At 44.7% G+C, this 15,804-nt stretch overlaps 1 protein-coding gene and 1 long non-coding RNA gene across 3 annotated transcripts in view; both read right to left on the bottom strand.

Annotated features, from left to right (window-relative positions):
• The window catches only part of LOC119653520 (ras-related protein Rap-2c), a 468,746-nt gene that overhangs the window by 83,906 nt on the left and 369,036 nt on the right, over positions 1–15,804 (bottom strand). The window lies entirely within an intron of this gene.
• The window catches only part of LOC119653521, an 85,307-nt gene continuing 73,621 nt past the window's right edge, over positions 4,119–15,804 (bottom strand). For both annotated transcript variants that reach the window (XR_005249710.1, XR_005249711.1), the window contains one exon: positions 4,119–4,269. This is a non-coding gene — a long non-coding RNA (uncharacterized LOC119653521). The remainder of the gene's footprint in view (positions 4,270–15,804) is intronic.

Below are 15,804 nucleotides of genomic sequence, written 5' to 3'. Positions count from 1 at the left end.
TTTTCCCAGCACTAATCTTAGAGTCTCTTCTGAGGGTGGTAAGGGACAGCATAGCACTGGGATACAAACCAAGGGCATGGGGGCGGGCAAAAGTGGTCTTTATTCGGAAAGCGGATAAAAATGATCGTTTTCACCCTAACTCTTTCAGACCAACTTGCCTAACATCGTTCGTAATCAAAACAGTGGAAAAGGTCATAGAGAACTATATTAGAACTAACGTCCTAAAGGGGCAGGATGGTCAACTGAAATTGCTCTGTATCAGCTGACAGATGTATTACGGGATGCCATAGAAACAAAGGAAATAGCACTGCGCGGTTTTAGATATCGAAGGACAAGATTCGGCAACACATCGCACACAGAAATACAAGATGCCTTGAGCCGCAAGGGAGTGGGAAACACTCTGGCATTCCCTAAAAGCTGTCTGGCGTCCTGACCTACGCCATCGCCCCATCTTAGGCAGGGTCTGCCTCGTCTTCTTTTTCTACCACAGATATTGCCCTTATAGACTTTCCGGACTGGATCATCCTCATCCATACGGATTAAGTGACCCGCCCACCGTAACCTATTGAGCCGGATTTTATCCACAACCGGACGGTCATGGTATCGCTCATAGATTTCATCGTTATGTAGGCTACGGAATCGTCCATCCTCATGTAGGGGGCCAAAAATTCTTCAGAGGATTCTTCTCTCGAACGCGGCCAAGAGTTCGCAATTCTTCTTGCTAAGAACCCAAGTCTCCGAGGAATACATGAGGACTGGCAAGATCATAGTCTTGTACAGTAAGAGCTTTGACCCTATGGTGAGACATTTCGAGCGGAACAGTTTTTGTAAGCTGAAATAGGCTCTGTTGGCTGACAACAACCGTGCGCAGGAAAATATGGGGTTGCAGCCCGAAGATACTAATTTGGATATATACTGCAATAGTAAGGCCGATGATTATCTATGGAGCAGTAATCTGGGCAGAAAGAACCGAACTCAGCACACAAGCCAGGGAATTACATAAGCTCTAAAAATTGGCTTGCGTGTGTATCAGTGGGACAATGAGGGCATGCCCACCGACATACCTGGAGGTCCTTCTGGGATTAACCCCTCTTCATCTGCACATACAGATGCAGGCAAGGAGGGCAATAATCAGGATGGCCGGTAGTATGAGTGAGGCGGGGAGCTGCCTAAATCGAAGGAAGATTGATATCCTTTCTAGGCGGTATCCCGAATTACTGATACCGAGGGACAACATGACAACGAGGTTTAACATCGATAAGAAGTTTGAAACACATTGGAGTAACAAGGCAAACTGGGAGAGCGTGACTGCGACATACGGCTTAAACTAGCAACTGATTACTTGGTACGCTGACGGATCCCTCACAGCAGAGGGAGCGAGTGCCGGTGTCATTGGTCCAGGGAAAATATATTTCGAGCCAATGGGCAGGTACACTAGCATATTCCACGCGGAACTTTACGCCATAGACAGATGTGCCTCCTTTAATCTGCAGAGGAACTACAGGCGACAGAACATTGCCAGTCTCACTGATAGCCCAGCAGCGATCAAGGCAGGTCCATCCAGGTGAACTCTAAACTGGTGTGGGAATGCCTTGAAAGACTGAATACACTCGGATCGTCCAACAAGGTCTGGATACTCTGGGTTCCAGGACATGCTGGGTTGGGAGGCAACGAGGCAGCGGACGAACTAGCCAAGAAGGGATAGGGAGCAGCGACGCCTTTACACGCGCCAGAACCCTTCAGTGGAATAGAAAATTGTTTCATGGCTATGATAGAAAGAAATGAAGAAGAACAGTTGAGGGAACTATACTGGGCGGGTCTACCAGGGATAGAGCAGTCCAAAGTACTTATTGGGGGATACGAACCCATACGCACAAAGGATTGCTTAAACTTCACCAAAAAGAATATCCAAAACATAGTGAGAATTCTCACTGGTCACTGTCGGCTCAACTATCACCTAGGGAAGCTAGGGATATCTACGAACCCTGCCTGCAGGATTTGTTCGGAGTGTGATGAAACCCTATACACGTCCTGGGACAGTCTCCGCCGGCACTTGTGTAAAGTAGGCCGAGACATCTGGGAGAACACTTAATACCAGATGCAAAATTGAAAGATCTGGAAGTAGGGAACATACAAAAGTTCCTGACGGTTAGAGGCTTGCTTGAGATACTATGATTAATGGGTACACTATAACCAGTAAAAAGGGCACAATAGTTCTTCAAAGACGCGGTGCTACTATCCCATAACAGAATAATAATAATCCCCCCGCCTCGTTGAGCCTGGTAATGACTTCTCTGCCGTTTCCCACTGCCCGTTTTCCTACTTCAAGGCCTAACCTGTTGACTTCTTCCAAGAGCCACTTCGCAATATTTTGGGGGGGTGAATTCGTTGCTGATATTATCTCTCTGACCTCATTGCCTTCTTTCTGTATTTTGGGGAGGCATCTGATTCTGGGCAGAGATGGGTTAGGCATTCTCAATTCGGCTGCTTTCTTAATAATGGGCTTGCATTCAGCCAGCGCCTTTCCCACTCTTTTAACCAAATCTGGCAGAGGGTCCTTCCTGATGACGTGAAACTTACTTTCTGCTAATTTTGGATGTACTAAATCGTCGTATGCTCCTTTGTCCATGATGATCACTGCGTTTCCTTTGTCTGCTGGTAAGTAGAAAAGGGGTTTCGCTTTTAATTCTTTAAGGGTTTTGTGATAGTTGGAAAAGAGCATTTTCTTTATGGCTATTTGCTTTGTGGGGGTAGGTAGTCGCCTAATTTCTTCCCGGGTGCCGGCTTTTTCTTCTTGTGATGTATATTTGATTCCTGCCTCTATGTCAACTACGATATTCTCTTGGGGGAAAGTGGGGTCTCTTATGGCGAAGTTCAAGCCTTTATTGAAGAGTGAAAGCTGTTCCTGGATAAAGTGTTCAGTGGATCTCTTGATCACATAGTTGGGTATGAATTATTCCTTCGGTTCCTCTATTGCACCCTGGCCCGCTTGTGTTGTGGTGAGGTCTTTAATTTTTTTTCCAGTATGCTCCTCTTTCTGGCCTTTTCGCGGGTGTGGGCCCAATTGGTTGAACAAATCTTTGTAAACGTTTGAATCGAATGGCAATAGACTTTTCAAAAACTCTGAAAAAATGAATATTCTATTGGTCCCAATGCATTAGCTCCTCCACCATCAAAAGCTTTCTAGCGCAGAGTAAACTAATTAATCGAATTAAAATCGACCATTTGTCTACTCCACATCCTTCAGAATTACTTCAAACAATATAAAATTGAACTCCTGGAATTGTGTGTTTTTCATTTGCGTGTCTGCGTGTCTATTTGCCCGTCCATCTGTATGTCTGCCAATCTATTCATTCTTGCGTCCAATCGCTGAGTGCGAAGATGAAATGATGACGACGAGATTCATCTGACTGCAATCATAACAATCAAAAATCAACACGAAGAGGAGCGAAAGTACATAAAGCTTAAAAATTCCATTAATGTGCCATCAAGTCTAGTCTAGACCCAGTCAGCCCCGCGACTCTGACCATCCAAAAATTCCACTGAAGTCCCATAGAGCCTCCATCGCACCCGGGGAGAAGACTTTTGCCAAATTAAATGCATTTTCAACTCATGCACCACCCCAACGAGCCACCCTAAAAAGCATTTATTCGGCCCAAATCATTTCACTTTCAAATAATGCAGATTTTATCTTTGTATGCGCTTTCATTTTCATTTTTCTCAAAATTATGGTTGGCCTTTACCTTTATTCCGGTTCGCATCCACTGCAGTTCCAGGGATTTTATGAACGGAGAAGTCCTTGATTGTGTCTGTGTATGGACACAAACTGCATTTGCAAATATTTGCATTAATTGAATTGAAACGAAAATGCAGGGATAAGGGTCTGTGTCGTCAAGACTCTGAATAGATGTCATGGATGTGCAAGAGAGAAAAGGATCAAATTTTCTATGCAGACAACGAACCAAAGCTGAAGGGATTTAGCAGTAATTTACGAAAGACATTCTCCGAGATTAAATCCTCTTATTTGCATTTCTGGAATGTCAGGACAATAATGCTGAATATCGCAACCATGCCAATTATTTCTGGCATCTAAAATGATTTCATAAAAACTCAATAAGTTCATTACTAACAATTTAGATTGTAATTGCGATCTATGTGATTTTGCATAATTTAAGTTGATTGTTTGACAGGGTGTCCACACTATGATACGATTTTATAAATACGTCACCTGCCCTAACTGAACTTATTCATACTCCCTCTTCGGCTTACCTGTAAAAAAAAAGAGAAAAATAATACTTAGAATCTCATAGCCAAAACATTATATAATATAATAATAACAGAACAGAAATAGAAATAAAAAAAATATTTCCTGCACTCTGGAGACGAATCATCCAAGATTTTTCCTTATATCCACTGTATAGCACCTTTGATCTCCTCCTAACTTCACATTAAAAATAGTTAACATATTTTAAAATATTATGGTAATCGTGTGGTAAGTAACATTGCTATGCTATTTATCTGCCCATGCCAGCGGGCAATTGCATGTATTTTCCAAGCACATTTATGTAACCATGGTCGCGGAATTGCCTATATGTATTTCTCTTACATAGTACATAATCGACAAGGGCAATCGTTGGTTCTAAAGCTGTCGCACTGGCCCAGACCATGTCTCACTTACAGCTTGTTGATCATCAGGGATTCGTCAAGAAAATCCAAAAACCGTTTCTATATACTTTACTAAAATTATTTGTTAAAAGGCAAATATGCAGATTTCGGCGACTACTTGTCGCCTTCTTCAGAGAAGTTTTTTTTTTTAATAATACGATGGATTTTTCAGTAGATCTCATGGAAGAGGAATAGCCTGTTCGCCTGTTCGGCAATACAAGGGAATAACTGGCAGAATAGACCGTGCAAAGTAGAAGAGAACCTCGTGACCACAACGTCAACTGTAATCGTTATGTTTTGAACAGCAGCAGCATATTCCGAGCCCAGGTGGTTGTGTTGTTCGTGTCCTGGACAATTTTCTCTGGATTTTGAATTCTATTCACTACCACCGATTTCCCTCCCCGCTTTTTTTAAAGACAGCTCACCTCAAATAAAGAAAAAGGGATCGAGCATGGAATCTGACTGACCTGACCCTTATTTTTTCTTTAAAGTGAAGAAAGGTAGAAGATATATATATACTTTACCACCCACCTCCGCCCTCGATCGGCTCTAACAAATCGCTCTTTTACAGCAGTTACTTCTGAAGAAAATCTTCAACGTCCTTATCACCTAGAGAGAATTTGCATCGGATACTCATATCTTAGTCATTTCTATCTGTATCGTTGACAAAAAACGCGAGGCATGTTGGACTCCCGATTCGATACGTCGTCGGACTACCAACTAAACACCTCCCCATCGTCAGAGAGCTAGCCTGGAACCGATTGTCACATTACTTCGGGCCAGCCCCCGAACTCTCCCGCCTTGCGGAGCCTTCAGATCAGGGAATTCCTTTCACCAACGGGAGGGGAGAGGAGGAATGGAACTGTCAGTTCAAGGAGCCGTCTGCCATCCGGCTCGTCCACCGGTCGAGTTCTATCTTCTTAGCAACGAGAAGGGCCCGAACGTAATGGGCAACACGGTTCCACCTGTCAGCAGTCCTCAGCATCTCTTCCACAATGTTGTCTGGAGAGAGATCCCCTATGTTTGAATAGAGCTGCTGACGAACCCCATCCCACCTTCCACAAGAAAAAAAAGTGTGTTGGGCATCGTCCACAACTCCATTGCAAAACACACAATCCGGAGAACGCGCCTTTCCAATCTTGTGCAGGTAAGACTGAAAACTTCCATGCCCACTTAAAAATTGGGTAAGGAAACAGTCAGTCTCACCATGCTTCCGATTCAGCCACGCACCTAAGTTGCCGATGAGCCGCGCAGTCCATCTGCCTCTAGTTTCATTTTGCCAAAAGAAATGCAACTCGTCTAGAGTGTCTTGCCGTTCTTCGCGAGCAACCACCTCCCTTGGCTCATCTCCCGTGCGTTTGTATATGGCCTGACGCTCCCTAGCAAGAAGGGCAACGGGGATAACTCCCACGATCACCATCACGGCCGGTTCAGAGACTGTGCGGTACGCAGACGCCACCCGTAAAGCTCCCCGTCTCTGTACTTGCACGAGGCGTCTACGATATACCTCCTTGTTAAGAGCGCCAGCCCATACCTCTGCGCCGTAGAGCAGGGCAGACTGCGTTGAGCTCATCAGGAGACGTCGCCTACTAGACGTAGGACCCCCAATGTTTGCCATTAGTCTACTTAACACCGAAACTCCAGCCGAAGCCTTGTTCGCTGCTGCTTGGATTTGCTCAGAAAAGTTCATCTTTGAGTCAAGAGTCAACCCGAGGTACTTTACTGCTGATTTTGACTCGATTATCGACTCGCCAAACGATATGGGACGCAGGGTCGGAATTGTCTTTTTAGTCAGGATGACTACTTCGGTTTTTTCCAGGGCAAGGTTGAAACCATGAGTAGTCATCCATCCGCTTACCCGTCGCATCAATATGCCGAGTCTGCTTTGCGCCTGTTCGACAGTGCGTCCAGCAACAAGCGCTGCGACATCATCTGCGTAGCCGACCAGGCGCGACTCTTCTGGCATGTCGAGTTTAAGCAGACTGTCATAGGTAGCGTTCCAGAGGTCCGGCCCTAGGATGGATCCCTGTGCTACCCCCGGCGTGACCTCCATCCACCTTTGACCCTCTAGTGTTTCATAGAGCAGGGAGCGGTTCCTCAGATAGTCCCTCAAAATCCGTAAGAGATAGTTCGGCACGTTGAAGGTATTGTCTAGTGTGCCTAGAATGTCTTTCCATCTTACGGAAGAATTAAAGGCGTTTCTGACGTCAAGCGTTACGAGGAGCACTACCCGTCGAGTTCGGCAGCTATGTGCCTCTGCTCGTCGAACGGCGTCCACGACCTGCATGACAGCATCAATTGTCGATCTCCCTGCCCTAAAACCAAACTGCCGGGGAGATAAAGCTCCGGCAGCGACGAATGATAATTGACATGAGACTGTTAGTGTTGATCACTCATTGATGGCGTACAGGCCATCCACGCAGTCAGATTGTGCTTCAGTTTCATTATTATCACCCTTAACACTGTATAAGTGATAAGCTGACAGTAGCGAGACAAACACCAGACGAACACAGATACCCGTGACGACTGGGATTCGAACTCCAGAGCAGGGAAATTTGGAGGTGGACGCTCTAGCGCCTCAACCATAGCGCTATCATCACGGTCACTATCTTATTATAGATCTTTCCTTTTCAGCTCTTTTCGCATCCGATAAAGGAGATGACGAGCAACGCATCTTATAGATGAGATATGCATGGCTAACCCCCAAACTAGCACTGCATACAGCAAGTAGAGCAAGATGAAGCTCACTATCCTGGCGACGAGCAGCCTGCAGATATATCGCGGGCCTCCTACATTCGGTATCATTCTTGCAAATATGTTCTACGTGCTGCTTAAAACTGAGTTTTGACTCTATCATCACTCACAAATATTTTATGGTCGACTTGGAAGTGATGATCAGACTCCAGATTCTAATTCGAGCGAAATTTCTCTTCCGGCGTTTGGTGAAGAGGACCACTTCTGTCTTTTCCTCCGGGCGTGCCGGACCAGAAACTAGCCAAACAAGCCTTAACAGCACTGATTGCTTTGCATGACTACTTCAGCATCGTCGAGATACTTTGCAACCACAACCAATTGCAATGTCATCGTCGTGGCCCACCACCAAGAACCGGAAGATTAAGAAAATCATTGTACGTGATATTCCACACTAGTCGGCCCAGTACAGAGCCCTTTGGAACACCCACGGAGACATCGTACTCCTGAAGTCCATCATCGTTGTCATACCAGAGCGTCCATTCTCGCAAATAGCTGCCCACAATGGCAGCGAGAAGACCAATTGTCGCCGGCAACATCAATATACGCCTCCAATTAGTCGAATTGAATACATTTCCACGTTCAGACTTACTACCGCGCAATATTTGCTGGAACTACCTTTTCATGAATTATATTTTCAGCAAACTAGTAACCAATTTGATGGCTTCATCTGGCTTTACGGAACCCATACTGTCAGTCTGAGACGCCTCCTTGGCTCTCAACGACCGGAAATCATCTATTATAAGTTACCCACTCCAGCACTTTTTCCGCAAGGTCTGAAAAACATATAGGAGGATTGCCAACTTCTGCCACTACAATGCTGTAGGGTATATCCCTACGGATATGCACGCTTCGAACAACTCATGCAGCATAGCTGGTCTGAATTTCACGGCAAGCTTGCTATGCTGCAAATCTCCAACTGTTTTCTCTGGTTACTGCTGGAATTGCCGTCACATTCAAAGAATTCTGAAAGGTGTCAGCGCCCCTCTTTTACTGAGGGAATAAATAAGAGCGTAGGGCACGTAATCTGCGGAGATGACTAGCCCCTGCATCATCCCATCACAACTCCTTTATCTCCAATCAAAGTGTTTCTTTGGTTATACATCAGTGGAGTTGAGCCCGTCATCCACGTTTAGTTCTACCTGTCGATTACGCCGGAAGAATCCGCAATGCACTCGGCCGCCAGTTAAACTGAATGCACCATCCACGTACTGGTAAGCTGTAAAACAATTAGTTTAACTCTGGACGTGGAAGGCCATGAGACCAGAATTTGAGATATTTTTTTTTAACGAACATTTATCAAAAATGTTCACCAGCAATGAAATTCTCGCTTATAGCCTAAACAAACATATTTCACTGATTGGCTGAATTATCTTCCATTCGATCACGAGCGACCTGAACAGTCAAAACTGACAGACCAGCTGCATCCCATCCCCGTTACGACCACCGGTCAAATTCGAACTCTTCGGGCTTAGCTGACAGGCCGAACTGAACGTGAATGGTAGGCATTATTGTTCCTAGCCTTAGCAGGGGACTAGCGAAATAAGAGGAAACACTGCTCCAAGCAGACCTATCTATCAAGGTGATCTCCTGACTTTTTTCGTGCCGCTTTTGACCTAATTTCCCAAAGGCAGAGAGTACGCTAATTCTTCGTAGAAGAGGATTTTTTCTGGGTATCCTCGTATGTCTCGTATAAGATTTGAAAAAGCATTGGCTTCAGATAGCCAAACCCACCCACCCTAACTTTCTTCAAGCGATAGATTATGAAACCGTGTCACACTCACTAATAGGGTTCCTCTCTCCTCCTGCTGGAAGAACAATAAAATGTCACCCAAGAGGACTCAGATTCTTTCACAAGAAATGGTCTGCTGGTATTATTAAATATTACCATTCAATGGGCGTGTACCTTCTCAACTTCACCGTTCCAAGCAGAATTAACGCAGATAACTTGACACTAAAACCTAGTTGTAGTCTCATCATTGTGAAGTTAGCCTGTGCGAACTAGCAAGTCAGCCTCATTACTAACAATGCCATAGTGCCCTGGCACCCACATCAGGGCAGTTTCAGTCAACATTTAAGCAGCAACTGAAGGAAATCCCACACCAACTGGCTCGACAAGGTGCGCAAATAACGCCGATTGATTGTAAGAAATTCAAATGATATGACATCGCCATCTTTATCGCAAACATTCTCCTGTTGCTAGTAGAAATCCTAGGGCGGGCCAGTTTTATAACCAAGTTTCAAGCCATCTCCCCTCCATAATTAATCAGTCCATGAAGGATATTATGGCCGTTATCATTAAAAACGCGCAGGTCTCATGATCATACTCGTTTTTTTTGTGACTACAACAGGATCTGCACTAGCAGTTTACCGTTTTCAACTAAATCCAGGAATGGATATATCAAAATAGACTTTATTATGGATCTACGGACCCCATTTAATTGAAAGCCCCTAGATTGTACCTATCGAAGTTCTGCAGCAATCTGGTATGATTCTCTCAGCCTCCAGAACCCAGAGTAAGGTACTCATTATTAGCAACCATAACACCGAAGTGGGAACCCTTCTCTGTGGACAGCCACTAAGATAGCCGAGACATCCCCTACGAAGAATCCAAGAAGATCGATAAGCACCAGAGCAATTAATCAAGTTTGACAAGCTGACAAAGTCATCCAACGAAAGAGTAGAAAAGCGAGGCGGAATATAATAAATCAGGTTCGTTACGCTTGAATGTCGGAAAGAGTTGAGTTATGTCATTCATAAGGATCCCTTAAGTCAAATCTTACAGTTGGATAAGGGCCGAAAGATGGCCAAACAGGTTTACCAAAATTATCATACAACGATTGGGCTGCGATAGGATCGTCAAAACATAACTAAAATAGTAGAGAATAATCCCTATAGGAAACCTGAACCGATAAGAAGAAATGCTTGCAGCGAAACACTATGCAGTCCTGTCAAAACCACGAAATATCTACATAGCTATTATAATACCACCTGCCCTCAGGGGAAAATAGAAAATAAAGAAGATTCCGCGGCATTGAACCACAAATGGAGGTTAAAAGTTTATAAGAAATCATAACGTCACCAAACAAGGATAACATTTTTTGTTGTGTGTAAAAAGAAGGTCTCTCTATATTAGTGTAAGAAGGGGGAGGAAAGTTACGTAGGCTCTGGAGCAGGTCATATAGCATGGTATATAAGGTACAGAGCGCTTGGATGCAGGCTACGAAAATGATAGTGTACCGAAAAGTCCATCGTGCGAATGAGAGAAGTTAGGGAAATATAATAGAGGATATGATAAAATTAATTTCGTTGGGTGTAGAAACGCATAAGGTAATGCAGTCGTAAGGGATATTAGAGGAGGAAACGATGGGTTCGAAGATTTAGCATCGATCAGAGCACTTGCTTTACTTGACTTTCCTAATGGAGCACGGCCATAATGACATTGAAAAATAGTAACTTACGAGAAGTGCCCGTCTCTCAGTCGAGAGCGATCTTGGATATGCTGTTCGATGTTACCGTTGCAGATTCTTGGAAAGCAATGTAGTAATCCTCAATCCCCTATTATTTTTTCTAGTTTTGGAGGCTACCACACCAGGTTTATCACGGAAAACCAACCAAGTAACTAGCCAAAACTGCCAAAAGAGACGATCCAGAGGATTACTATCGTATAGGGGTAAAAACAAGCCTCCTGGGGAGAAAGAGCCTACTAAGGTGGCAGTTTATGATAAAATGTGGATGCTTCGTGGGACCTTTACTTTAGCGCAGTAAGTAGAGTTTTTCTGTTGGAACTTCCGTTTGGATGTTAACCTCCATGAGTCTAACCTCAATAACCAAACCTTACGCAGGGACCATCCAGGCAACCCATGAAAAGTCACAGCGACTAAGAAATGTAGGAGGGCATCCCCCATCAGACGAATCAAGGCAACCCCTTTAATTTAACACCTTTCAACTTAACAGTAGCTTGCGTACATATAATGTTACATCTCCCCATTTATGGACACTAGCTACAGAGCTAGCTTCAAGCTTCACCATTGCTCTTACCACTCTAAATCAAATAGAGGTTCTTCAGCGCTATGCTTAGCATAATGAAAGTGATATTTCCTTGAAAGGGGTATGGCTCTCCTTTCGCCTATACATCTTGTGAAGCGGAGGCATCCTTGCGGCCTTTTTTTGACATGATACCACCCGTAGAAGTACCAAAGGTTCGGAATTCCTCTGAATATTTTCTGTGCTTTTTTTCGATATGCATCTAAAGATGTCGCATTCGACTCCAATTTGACTTGGTACGTCTAAGGTACCAAATGGGCAATTCGGAAACCTAGACCTTGGGTTTTTGTTACCACATAAAAACAGTATGAAACACTAGATTAATAAGAGACAAAGCGTAAACTATAATCAGCACCCTGTATGACTCCAATATCTATCTTTTGTCTTGTCTACAAACGCGAAAAGTTAATAGTCGAGGACAGGTTGATCTCGACCACCAGGTGTTCCGATCGCGCCAATAACATAAGTCGATATAATTACCAAGTAATACCAATCGACTTGCAAGACGTGACAATTTCGTTTACCATTATTTTAATATAAACCTCACAACTGTATGTTCACCATATACACCTGCGAGGTACGTGGGTTAGGCACATTTTATGTAATTTATCGCTGGATCGACGAAAACATCGACTGGTAGTTGCTACTCGTTTGTCCGCTTTTGCAGGCTTTGGTGCAATTCTTCGTCTCTCAAACTACAATACGTGGATCGCAATCGTAAGCGCTTCAGACCGATTACGAAAATTACTGAAATAACTACTTCTGCGACTACTTTAAACGTAAACTTGTTTGGTCCATTGAAAACTTTGATGGTTGATGCCAGGGCTTTGTTTGGCTCATTTGACGCTACTGGCAAAGGGAAAAGTCTAATCAGTTCTGACATTATGCCGGGGGTAGGCATCTTTTGGTGAGATTGTTCGGAGATCGCCATCAGGCATATCTAAACCAAAAGGTACCTCGTCCGTCAATTTCAGCCGTTCTTGAGGCAGTCCGCCTCTGTAGCACTAACCGGACAACCGAAAGGGTGTAGATCTTTTGGAGCAATCAGTCGAGTAATTCAGAGGTGTGAAGCAAGCCTAAGCTATCTAACGACTCTAGATTAAAAAGGCTAAACCAAAACAGATTAACTGATCACAAGGGGATCAGGCTGCCTGCTGGAATGCCAATTATGGCGTCCACTGAAATCAGCCAGCTCAGAGTCCAATGCAGCCAGTATTTTTTTGCTGGAGATTAAAATTGGAATTAACATGGCGAAATTATTTCGAACGGTTGCAACTTTTCGATAAGACAACTACCGACTACAATGGAAATCTTCAGGTGGGTATGACCATAGTCCACTACGTTCGCAGAGAAGATGGATTAGACAAGATAAAAAAAACTGAACAGGAGAAAAAAAGGCAGCTCCAAGCAACAAACAGACTCTGATCTATCCAGTTTCCGCGGCTATTGCTACCTCTGAAGGTTGTCTTCTTCGTATATGGAAAAAGTTTAACCATATTCGGATAATAAGGTTCATGAGATGAATAAGTAATTTTTGCTGATGGAAAGATAACGAAAAACGAAAGAGAAAAAACGTATCATTGCAGTTGACTTATATGGATATCTTTAATTGTTGGGAAATGTTTGTTTTTAGGAAATATCTTAGCAGATTTTTCTAGTTGTGTTTCTAGACATGAAGACTACAGCAAGTTGAAAACTGGTAGACCAGCGTCGTAATGCTGACAGATCTTTGTAATAAAATTTCGTCATTTGGCTCTTCTGCAGAAAGTAGTGTTATCAAGGGCTTGATAAAGACTGGTGGCGGGTTAGACCGGCTCCCGACCATAAGACCTAGGGGCACTGGGATCGGTCGTGGAGTTCCTAATGAGGAGGATCCAGACCTCAAATAGCGAGCTGGCGAAGACACTCGAAGATCTTAAAACATGAAATGTCACTGTTAATAAAAAAAATTGAAAACGTACGAAGCAGCTAATGGCTGGGGAGGCGGACCTCCAAAGGTAGCCAGGAAAAAAAGTGAAGCTTTCTTCAACTACTTCTGCAGGCCTTGGAGGAGCCGGGCTGCCTTGAGGGTAGTTTTCGGCATCTATCCGTACTCCTCCGTACACAGAAAACAATCAGGCTGATGGTACGAGAGACAGTGGCAACGGTGGCGGTGGAAATGTCCCAGAAGAGGGTGCTAACCAGGCTGGTTATAGGGATAACCAGCGGCAATGATACCCCTGAAGAGGGAAAACAGAAATGAAGGAAAAGGGTCAACTGATGTAAAAAATAACTAAGTAGGATTGAAAATTTAAAAAATTGTCCGACCGGGGCCACAAGGAGCACCCGAAATAAAGAAAAGGGGGAAAGGATGCCCCCCATTAATGTATTGGGTGGTAAAGATTTAGCCACTCTACTTAATGGGAGCGCGGGGCTCTCGAATTTTATTATCAAAGAGACGGAGGCCGAGACAGTCCAAATCAAATGTAAAAAATAGCAGATTACAAGAAAGCACGGGAGGTCCTCGAACGAGTGAAGGCTCCTTACTTCACCTACACTCCAAAGGAGAGAAAGTGCAAACCTTGCTTTTCAAAGGCTTGGATGCGGAGGAAGAGCCCGATGAGGTGCTCAAAATGCTCCGGGAGACGGGAACTGAGGTCAAATTCCTCTCAATGTCACGCTTTAGTACGGGGATATCCGTTTTGGAAAAAGGAATCCTGCCGCACTTCCTCGTGCAGATAAGCCCGGAGAGCGATCTGATCGGCATCACGTCGCTTAACTACCAGGCGAATCGTTTTAAACGCCTGCTGAGGGGCGAAATAGTCCAGTGCCGAGGATGCCAGCGCTATGGTCACTCGGCATTGAACTGTCAAATGACCTTACGATGTGTAAAGTGCGGGAAAGGCCATATCGCAGCCGAATGTTCGCTGACTGAAGCAGAGGGGAAAGAAAAAGCCTTCTGTGTCAACGGCGGAAGCGGAGGGCATTCGGCTTCGTTCCGTGGATGCTCTGCATACCGCAATGTTAAGGTCGCAAGGCAGCAGACGTCAAGATCAGCTCAAAGGACGAAGGTGTCAGCGGCGTCGAACGGTACCGTCCCTTCGGCACCAATCGTCCCGGAGATCTCGTTTGCAGAAGTAATCCGACAAGGGGGAGGTAAAAAGCCCCAACAAGATGTAAGTGGCGGGATGAACACTACCGTCAATAAAATATTAACCATGTATGAAAACATGCAACATACGCTACACGTACACAATACAAAAATAAACAGTATAACAGAATATTTACAAAAACAGCATGCCCGCTGCTGGGTCTGCAGTCACAGCGGTACCACTGGATGGTCTCCAGGTCATCGATCGTGATTAATGTGAATTCCATCGTAGGAATCCACCGAAGAGCGGTGCTGCTTGATTTCGCTGCCAGGCAACAGCCTGACATTGTCTTGATTTCAGAAACCCACCTTAGTCCGAGGTATTCGATAACATTCAAAGATTTTGAATTCGTGAGGAACGATAGACGAAATTGTGATGGGGGAGGTGGTACCGGAATACTTGTGGGTCGCGATTATCGTTTCAGGCATATTGATAGACCTGAATTTGAAACCCAGGACAAATTCCTATCTGGATTCCTGGAATCCTGAACGGAAACTACTTGCTTACGATAGCGACTTATAGATTCTGTTTGATGGACGAAAAGTTCACCTTCTACCGATGGACAGCGGCGTCCACAAGCTGAACTTTAAACAAACAGATTGGAAGAAATTAAAAGAGAGATTTATTCGGGGACATCGAGAGGAATGCCCACCTCTTGATGGGGAAAACGATAGTACAATTGCGCCAGCTCACAGGAACTTGAGCAATGACGAAATACTTCAGTATCTTCTCAAGCTAGAAACTTGCCTCGCACTGTTCGACTGGGCCTATAAAAGATTGTATCAGCCCAACAACGTCCGCTAGCCAACTTAAAAATCGCCCTCCATCCGACGGATTTGTTGCCTACTCAGCATCGGCTGCACTACGCACTTCTGACGATTGTCCTACTGTCGCTGCATTAGCACCACAACACGCTTCCTCCTGTGCATCATCGATGCCCACCACCGCTGAACCGTAGGACTTTCCGACCTTATGCCGCTCGAGCGGGCCCCAATGGAACGTCACCCCGCCGCCGAAACAGCTGTTCGTAACGAGGCTAGCGTACTCCACCAAGTACGATGAAATTCTGGCCTATCTCAGAAGCAAACCCAACTCAACTTTGTCACCTCTCTCATGTGTGAAGCTAACGAAGGATGGCTCTCCTGACCGAGTGATAGCTTCCTTCAAAGTGACGTATCCCCACGACTTCGATGCTATCGTCCAATCGTCC

This window comes from Hermetia illucens, chromosome 4, assembly GCF_905115235.1.
Source record: "Hermetia illucens chromosome 4, iHerIll2.2.curated.20191125, whole genome shotgun sequence".
Classification (NCBI taxonomy): Eukaryota; Metazoa; Arthropoda; class Insecta; order Diptera; family Stratiomyidae; genus Hermetia; species Hermetia illucens.
Note: the sequence above shows the minus strand (reverse complement) of the source record. Positions and strands in the feature narration are given on the sequence as shown.